Here is a 10173-nt window from a genome sequence, read left to right as displayed (position 1 = left end):
AAATTGTTCTTAGCTACACACGCTGAAGGGTCTCTAAAACGAAATGTTTTATGTCAGCTGCATGTCCTTACAGTCACAATCGGGTGCCCTTGCTACCCAGGGATTCTGTCAGCACTTCCAGGGCACCAAGTCAAGTCCTGACAAGTCTTCCTTTCTGTTAGCGTTAGCCCCATCCCCCCTTGCTGACCTCTGTTTTCCCAGTTCCCCCTTAGCCACAATCCAGAGGCCATCCTCAGACTCCAACCAGAGTCAGCTATGGGTTCAAAAGTCTTCCTGGCTGCCATGGTGACTAGAGATGCTCCTGTTGCCAGGGTTGCATAGGAACAAAGAGATTGAGTCTTATATGTTTGTCAACCGTCAGCAGGCTCCGCCTCCCCAATTATCCCGTCTAATTAGATTAGGAGCTGACAGCTGAGAGAAGGCCCTTGCGACATTTCAGTTTGCCATAAGAAAACGAGGAGCAAACAACTCGGCTTGTTTACTTCATTTAAACCCAGATCCTTTGAGTTGTTACAGGAACTGATTTTGGCAATTAGTCATCATTTATAGTATTACGTGGTTTCATCTTCTCTGTGCCGGGTACACCAGATGAAGCCATGTCATCAGGAGTGTTGGGATGTGGCTTGAGGAAACTCAGATGCTGCACATCTTTAAAAGGTCCTGGTGAATGCTTAGGGACTCTTATTGAGTATTCAGTTCTAATTTAGAGAAGAAAACAAAAATCAAAACTAAAGGCTAGAAAGATGACTCAGTGTGTGAGTGTTTGCGAAACAAGCATTAGGGCCTTAGTTCAGACACCAGGCACCCACATGAAACTCTCGCATGGCTGGGTGTGTCTATAACCCCAATACTGCCATAAGCAGAGACAGCCTAGCTCCAGGTTCCATAAGAGGCCTTTTCTCAAGAGACTAAGGCAGAGTGAGAGAGCAGGTTACCTGATGTCTTCTGGACTCCATATTTGCATGGGTGTGTGTATGTGCATGTACACACATTATACACACAGAGAGAAACAACCAAAGTTGTAAAAGGTCATCAAGATGTTTGAATGAGTTCACATAACTGAAAACACACATGCACAGGCACACACACACACACATACACACAAGCACACACGTGCATGCACATGGGCATGTGCACAAGCATCCTCCGCAGTCTTGGAAACAAACTCACCATCCCACACCTGGAATTTTATGCATCTGAGTGTTACACAGGGGTTGTTGAAGAGGCAGTAAACTTCCACCCTGACTTTAAAGAGAAATGAAAGGCTCCCTCCCCACAGTCATTCTCAGCTCTAGCTACAAGCAGGCTGCCACCGAAGATGCCATTATGACTTCTTGTACCAACGGAGGAACGATTTACAGCATGCACGGACCGTCTTACAAGAGATAGCTTGAGAAACGGCTCTCAGGAAGGCTTGTATTTCTTAGTACGAACAGTTTCGAACAATAAATTTGAACAGGAGGCTTAACAAGGTTTTTGAACAGAGATTGAAAGTGGTTCTATCACGGGGGTCCTTCCAGGATTAAATGACATTGGACAGCAGCCAAGGCAGGCAACCCATCTTCTGCTGCTGAATTCTATAGACTAATAGCGGTGGGCCATACCATGGCTCTTGTACTGAACTTAAGAGGGACTGGCAGCCACAGTGGCTGGCTAACATGACTATTAATATGTGGGAATCCCTAAACTTGAAAATTACCAATGCTGCACAGGTTGGGATCTAAGTTTCACGATGGGTATCTAGAGGTCTGGGACACATTTTCATCTAGCTTGGTGTTTATTTGCTGATTTCCTTAATGTTGTTTAGTTTTTGGTGTGAATGCACATGTGTGCACATGCAAGTGCTCAGATGTGTGTGTGTGTGTGTGTGTGTGTGTGTGTGTGTAGGTCAGAGATTGACATTGGGTTCCTTCCTCAATCACTTACCTCATATATCTTTAAGTTTTATTTTATGTCTATAGATGTTCAATGTACTCCCTATGTACCACATGTGTGCCTGGTGTTTTTAGAGGCCAGAAGAGTGTGTTAGATGGAAGTTATAGATGGCTGTGGGTTTTGAGGATTGAACCCAGGTCCTCTGGAATTCTGGAAGAGCAAGAAGTGTGTGTTAGCCCCAAAGCTTCTCTTTGACCCTGCCTTAGTTTTTAGGACAGTGTCTCTCTCTGAGCCCAAAGCTCACAGTGGGCCACTACACCTAGCGGTTCAGAACTCAGGTCATCACGCTGGTACTTAGAGACTGAGGCTCCCCAGCTTCTGCTGGGAATCCTTCAAAAGCAGCTCATTTTTTTCTTTCTCTGAAATAAAGTTTAAAATTTTGCATCACTGGTTTGATATGTCCATTATATTTATTTCTATTTCATTTATATATTTGTTTCTATTTATTCATTCACAGAGGGGGCTTTTGCTTGTTGTTGAGACAGGGCCTCATGCTATAGCCTCATGCTATGTAGACCAAGCTTGCCTTGATCTCACAGGGATCCTTCAGACTCCACCTCCCAAGTATTTCTCTCTCTCTCTCTCTCTCTCTCTCTCTCTCTCTTTCACACACACACACACACAAATATAGGAACAGACATACTCAGACACACACAGAGAGACACACATGTACACATACACACCATTAAAACCTTAGTGCTCCCCCTAATCATCCCCTAAAAATATGGCACCTGCCACTGACCACCTGTCTGTTGTCACCTGGGGACGTGGTGACTTTAGGATGACTTCCATGCACTTTAACAGCAGAAGTTAGTTCCTGTTGAGTTGAAGCTCTGGAGATTCTAGTAGTTTCCAGAACATCTCAGGCAGCAAAGAAGGGCATGTAACATTAATTTTCTCAAATATTTTTAATGATGGCTCTTAAATGCTTTAACCTCCCTTTTAGCCTACCACCCACCAGAGGTAGTGGGAAAGAAAGGATCTGGGGGATGTGGACCTGTTTGGAAATAGTTATTTGGAGCAACTCCTGTCTGTGTTGTCTGGAAATCGGCAGTTCAGTTCACAGGTCAGCAGTGGCAGTGGCTTGATCCACACAAGCATCTCAATCCACTCACAAGCATCTCACAGAAGTATCAGGTCAGCAGCAGGGGTTGCAGGACCTAGCAGGAACAGCCAGGTCTCAGCCTCAGCTTGAGTCAGCAGGAGAGGCCCGGAGGAACACCAGGAGAAGTTCTTGGCTGTGCTTCTCTCAGGGAAGTGAAGATCATCAAAGACAAGAGACCCACAAGCATTACATAGTTAGCTCTATAAGCAAGACTAGCTCAGTCCCCACTTCACCCAGTCACTCTCTGTCAAGTCATGTTTACACCCTCCAAACATAATTGACCTCCACAGGTCTTGCCTCAGCACGTGTCCTCCCTTAGCACGTGTGTCTGTCTCAGCTGACATCACTGTGTCAATCAGCCAGAATGCTTGGAAGCAGCAACAAACTGCAGTACACCATGAGAAGTTTTTTGGTGCGTTTTTCTCCATGGAGTCCTGACAAATGCAGCTCAACTCCACAATGTAAGGCAAACCAATACATGCCTGTTGTTAGCAAAGAATCCTTCATCACATGTCCTTTCACATGCTCGCTTTAGCAGGACATCCTTTCACCTGTGTCTGCTTCAGCTAAATGTTCCCTCATGTGTTTGCCCCAGCAAAACACCATTCGACTGACTTTCCAAAGAATCCTTAAGTTTCCACTTCAGGGAGACAGGAGAGGCTGCACCATGATGTGAAATGATACATCAGAGTGGTTTGTTTAAGCCACAGGTTTGCCTGTCCAGGGAGACTCTTATGCAGAGAGGGTAACCTTTGAGGAGGGACTGAGAAAGCCTAAGGTCTGCCTTGTAGGTTCATGGCATCTCCTACCCCAAAAGGTCAAAGCAACTTTAAACAATGGCAAAGCAATTTTAGACAAAGGGTTCTCCTGTCTTTCCAGAAGGGTAGGGTACCCAAGTGGAGGAGGAACACAGAAGAGGATCGTACAGCCAATGAGCATCTGAGAAAGAAACCCACTGTGGGGAAAATCTAGCTTCTTGTTTAACTTAGGATCAGGGTAGTCAACAGAAGGAACATGGAAGGAGAACTTGAACTGCTGACTGGATCAGAAACATCCTGACTGTTGGCCATGTGCCAAGACCTTGAACTAAAGACCCTGAACATAACTTGATGAGGGGGAACGCTTTAGACTGGACTCATGCCATATTTGGGGAAACTGAGTCACAGCATGGCATCATCACAAACCCATGGTCAGGTTGCTGTGCAGCAAAAGTGGCAGAACCAGGAATTTGAACTCAGGAAGCTCAACTCCTACTAGATCTTCTCAATGAGCTTTTATAACTGAGTCCCTAAGTGGTTCCGTGGTGTTTAGAAACTGTTTATGTGCCACACTCCCAAGAGATGCCTTTGTGGCCAGGGACTGCCTATATGATGTGCACACACTCATTCTCATGTATGCTTACACATGAGAGACCCTTGTGCATCTAATCATGCCATTCATGCCAGTCAGAGACTGTTGGCCCGATCCCAATTAGAACTGCTCACTTGGCTGCGCGACTTGAGACTGTGACTTAACCTCGCAAGCATCCCTGTAAAGCAGGACACTGAGAGCCCCCATCTTATCACTGTGAGATGTGGGTTAAGGCAGTTTCTGTATTCATCGCTTGGCTGCAATGAGTGGCAGAAGCTGACCATGGATATGAGCCTCACAGAGAAGTCTGGTACCTGGCAGCTGGCTGTGTCCTTAACTCACTGGCATTGAGCACCCGAGCTTCTGCAATCCTGGCATCTTCCCTCAGCTAGGAGCTTGGTCCTGGTTCTATGCAGCTTTCTCAAGCTCACTTGGCTCCAGCTGTGCTAGACACCTGATTCATACATGTCCCTGCCACAGGACCTTTGCACTGACTGTTCTATCAGCCTGGTGCACTCTCTGGGTGGTTAGCTTTCCTAGGCCAGTTTCTGCTTAAATGCCCAGATCCACTTCCCTCCTGTGTAGCTATCCATGTTCTCAAGACAGTCACACTCATGAGACTCTCCGCATATTTTATCTCCCCCCGACCCCAACTGCCAGCCTTGTCTAAACACGGTCAAAAGAATGACCCATGGTGAACCATGCCTTGGGGGAACTGTGAGGGAGGCTCCAGGAAAACAAGGCAGAGGCCTTTTACCTCAGGTGCATTTTGTTCTCCGGACTGTTCTTGGATGTGACTTCATGTCTCCTGTGATAAGCATTCACATTCAATTTATAAGACACATTTATCTTGGTTGGATCAAAGCTACAGAACCCAATCTGGCCAGTGTACTCTGAATATGGTCTTCTGCCTTGCTTTCATGTTTTCCCTGATAGACTCTATAGCACATCCAGACAATTGCATTTAAATTGGTCTGTCCCGAAAAGGTTCTGGGAAAGGGCTGCTCTGCCAACATTTCACATGTGCTTAGTGATGGTTATTTACATGTTTTTCTGACCCCAAATAATCTTCCTTGGACCATTGCTATCTTTGTTTCGTTTGTGTGTAAAAGTACGGTGAACCTGAAGTAAGGCTGTGTCCAGTATCAGACTGTAGTCCATCCCACTCCTTCGGGGCCTCAGAGCTCAGGTCTTGCAGACACAGCTCTGCATAGGTCGGTGAACGTCGACAAGCCTCCTCCAAAGCTCTGATCAATGATGAACAGATCTTGGTGTGTGTTGTTCAAGCCCTGTCCCGCATATCTAGAAGAGCGCCCACACATCTTGAGACCTCCAGGGCATGCCTGTGAAACACAGCATCAATAGTTTTGCCAGGCAGAAGGACCACTGACTTCAGCAGCACAGAAACCAGAAACAGCAGAACAGCTAATCCAGGAAACACAAGAAGACAGGAAAGAGTTGGCACCTACCAATCACCTACAAAACAGAAGCACTCTCCTCCCCACCTCACCCTGACTGTGCCCTGTGAAACCTCAGTCTGTGACTCATGAATCTAGGAGGACACAGACCAACAGCTCTTAATTCCCCAGGCCCACTCAAAAGGTTCTAGGTCATCCAGAGTCACCCATGAGCTGATGATGTTACTGAGACCTGAGAACTAAGTTCTTTAAAGTTGTCCCCAGACCTGAGAGCTGTTGTGCCTGGAGACTCACAGCCAAGGTTTCTTCTGGATCTCTATGGAAAAAAAATAATTACACTGTTTGTTTGTTTATTTATTTATTTATTTATATATACTGTGTATATGTGAGTGTCCAAATGGCCAAGTGTCTACCTTGCAGGTCTCAGAATAGAAGCAAGCCTTCACAGCACAAACTGGTACCCACTGGGCTATCTCAGTGGCCTGCCCCCCATGCTTTCTCAACTGGAGAGAGGACATAATAATAAAATCAGTGTCTGCAGCTTGGCCAGGCTTTTCCATCTGCTCTAGAAGGACAGTTATCCCCCAGACTCACACAATCAATGTGCTGCTTCTAGAAAGTTCCTGAATCACAGCCAGCTCAACGTGATGTGGGAGACCCTGCCAGACACCCCCCGGGAAGGAACTGGGGTGTTCCTGATGCTGAAAAGGCAAAGCACCCAACAGGATGCCTGCCAGTTCGAAAAGGGCACCTGGGGGTGTCATGTACCCTTTGTCTATGTGCTGTGGCGGCTGTCCCAATGAGGCACAGTGAGGGCCTGTGTTAAGATTCATCTATCCCAGTGGGGAGGACGAGGGCACAATGTACTCCCACAGAACACCAGGTCCTTGGCCTCAGCATCTCGCAGCTGTGTGCATCTGGAAGAGAGTGTCCTGAGAGAGCTGCATAAACACAGAGCCCAGTGAGGAGTCAGATGCTGAGGGTGGAGCCAGGGCAGCTGAGGATGCTGCAGCATTGCGAGCTGCCTCACAATGCAAACTGAGCGGACAGCGTTGGCTTCTTTGTATGTTTATTTTTAACTAGTGGACAAAATAATAGGTTTCCTATGCAATTTTCGTGCATACTTAGTTTTGGTTGACCCTCCATTCCACCACCACCCCCATCTCCCTGGCCTCTATCTTTACTGCATCCCTCCACCCCACACTCCCTTTTTCATATCCCTGTGGGTGCTTTTAGATTAAGTTATTTTCTGTGTATGAGGATTTGCCTGTGTGCACATATGTGCACCGCACATGTGCCTGGTGCTCCTAGAGGTCGGAAGAGAGCATCATGTACCCTGGAATTGGAGTTGCAGATAGTTATTATCCACCATGTGGATGCTGGGAACTGAACTTGTGTCCTCTGCCAGGGTAGCAAGTGCTCTTAACTGCTGAGCCATCTCTCTAGCCCTCATGACCCATGTGTTCTATTGCCTACATCACTCCTCCTGTTCCTCAAAGTTCTTTTTCCCCATTTCACAGGCCCTCCCCCAAGCATGAAGGTGAAAGACCTATGAACAGAAATCTTGTGACAAACAAACAAACAAACAAACAAAAAAACGGGGCATGGTGGCACACATTTTTAATCCCAGCACTCAGGAGGCAGAGGCAGGAGGATTTCTGAGTTCGAGGCCAGCCTGGTCTACAAAGTGAGTTCCAGGACAGCCAGGGCTATACAGAGAAACCCTGTTTCAAAAAAACTGAAAAGGAAAAAAAAAAAAAAAGAAAGAAAGAAATCTTGTGACCCTGAAAAAGAAATCAGGTTAACACCGGGTGAAGAAATAACTGCCATGCTCCTCTGCTGGCAGGAGGAACAAAGTGAAGATGGCCATCCTTTAGAAGATTATCTGCAGACTCATTGTGGTTCCCATTGAATTAAATGTTGTCTAGGTCATGGTATCTGTTCACAGCAGTAAAACCCTAAGACAGGCACCAACTGTTTATTTTGCTAGTGTTTGGATTTTAACAGCAAAAAACAGAGCTTAGATCCACATCTAATGAGAGGAGGGGTTGAAAAACTGCAGCAGGGTTGCTGGTGAAGGTAGGGGTACCTGAAGATGCCTGGGGCTGGCTTACAGGTTCAGAGGTTCAGTCCAATATCATCAAGGTGGGAGCATGGCTGCATCCAGGCAGGCATGGCGCAGGAGGAGCTGAGAGTTGTACATCTTCATCTGAAGGATGCTAGGAGAAGACTGACTTCCAGGCAGCAAGGATGGGGGTCTTAAAGACCACACCCACAGTGACACATCTATTCCAACAAGGCCACACCTCCTAACAGTGCCACTCCCTGGGCCAAGCATATACAAACCATCACAGTACATGTTTAACAGGAAGATGCCAACATGCACCTTTCTTGTTTTTATTTGCCTGACTATCCCTGTGAAATCCCTGCCACCTGCATTCCAGGTGAGATGCGGGAGCAAAAGACGCAGGAAGCTAAGCAGCTACTTTGTGGCAGAGCCAAGATTTCAAGCCAGCTTGGCCGGGTGACAGCCCACCCAGTGCCATGCCCTCTAACACTTGAATAATGAATTTTAACATTTGGGAAATAGAGTAGCTCAGCTCACCCACGCACTTGGCCCTCCCTGGGGTAGATTCCCCATTAGACAAATAGCAGGATTCCCTCTCCCAGAATCATAGCTGAACCTGTCCTGAAGCTTACAATGTCTCTCAAAATACAATTTTGGGACTGTGAGTCATTTGTGGCATGAGATCCTAGGTTCCTGGTTCACCACTTTCTACTCTTCTCTCCAGCCTCTGACGCTCATCGAAATGTCTCAGCTTGGGTCAACTAGTCTAATATTTCCCCTGTTTCTTATCTTTCCCCTCTTTTCAATGTTTCCTTTATAAAGAAAAACATATGGGGTTAGGAGGTAAGTTTTAGTGGCTGAGAGTGTTCATTTCCTGTTCAAGGGAACTGGAGTTTGAATTCCCAGCACCCATGTAAAAGAGCCAAGCCAGGCCTGTAACCTTCTGCACTGTGTAGGGAGAGGTGGGTGGAGACAGGAGGTTCACTAGAGCTTGGTGCCCTCCAGCTTAACCCTAGGACCAGTGAGAAATCATCCTAAGAGAGTAAGACAGAAAGTGATGGAGCAGAGTACCAGATGTCCTCCTCTGGCTTGAGTGTGTGCACATGTGTTCATATGTGCACTTATGGGAACACACACACACATACCCTAAAACTATAGCCCATTTAGAGTTGTACAAATGTATTTGTAAGAGTAATTTATAGCAAAATGGAATTAAGATGTGGATTAAAATTTCTCCTTCCTACCAATGTTATCTTTTTTCCAGTCCTGGAATTATAGGGTCTTCTGCATCCTAGGCAAGTGTTCTACCACTGGGCTCCATCCCTAGGTCAGGGTAGGCATCCTGACAAGAGGGTAATTAAGAAAAGCGGCCTCTGGACAGTCAGTGGGGAAAAGCAGAGATTTTTGTCTATTGTGGAAATGAAGCAAACGCTGCAATGATGCCTTTGGGCTAGGGCAGGAGAGACAGCCTTGGGGAAGAAATAGAGGGCATTGCGGAGGTCTTCAGAGACTCTGCAAATGAAGTCACTACAGGCATGAACAGAGAAGATGTAGCACCCTTCCCAGGGAGCGAACCAAGCATCCTGTTGCTATTACGCATGCGCTCCCATTTAATTCTCCACGCAGTTCTTTGGGGGCAATTGCTATTGTCTTCATCACAGATGCTGAAGTAGAAGCTCAGGAGACTTGGATGAACAGCCTGGAGCACAGAGCAAGAAGGGCTCAACCCTCAGGAGACCGGATGGAGAGGATGCAGAGCTGATACAACCCCACTTCCATCGTGTTCTGGCGTGATCTGAATGTCCGCACCAGGAAGCGCTGAGCAGTGAGGTGGTCTCCCTCCTTCAGCCCCGCCCTCTTACTCCATTCTTTTTCATTTGCCCCTGCCTCCCTCTCTTCCCTCCCTTCTCTTTACTTCCCTCTCTCCCTCTTAAATTCGAGATGAAGCAGCGACTTTGTTATTTAAACAGGGATTTGCTTCCTGAGATTGTTGTTCATAGTAAATGCTCACGTGGTTGAGTCTACCTGGCGCATCTTGCATCTTTGGGAATGATGGGTGAGTCCTGGGGTGAGTCCTAATGTTACAAAACTCTTAGTGACATCAACATGGATGGAGGACTCATCCTTCCTGAGCCTGTAGCACAGGAGCATACTGGGGAGGATAAAGGGGCTTAGCTACCAGGAGAAGAATTCTGGGAACAGAAAGTAAAGAGTAAGGAGGATTTTATTTAGGATCTAAGGAGTACAGACCCCTAGGGATCTAAGAGGCCAAAGTTGGAAGGCTGCCCTTAGCAAGC

Source organism: Mus caroli, unplaced genomic scaffold, assembly GCF_978045245.1.
Source record: "Mus caroli unplaced genomic scaffold, Mus_caroli_1 scaffold_6, whole genome shotgun sequence".
Classification (NCBI taxonomy): domain Eukaryota; kingdom Metazoa; phylum Chordata; class Mammalia; order Rodentia; family Muridae; genus Mus; species Mus caroli.
The sequence above is the reverse complement of the archived record's forward strand: the minus strand, read 5'-3'. Positions refer to the sequence as shown.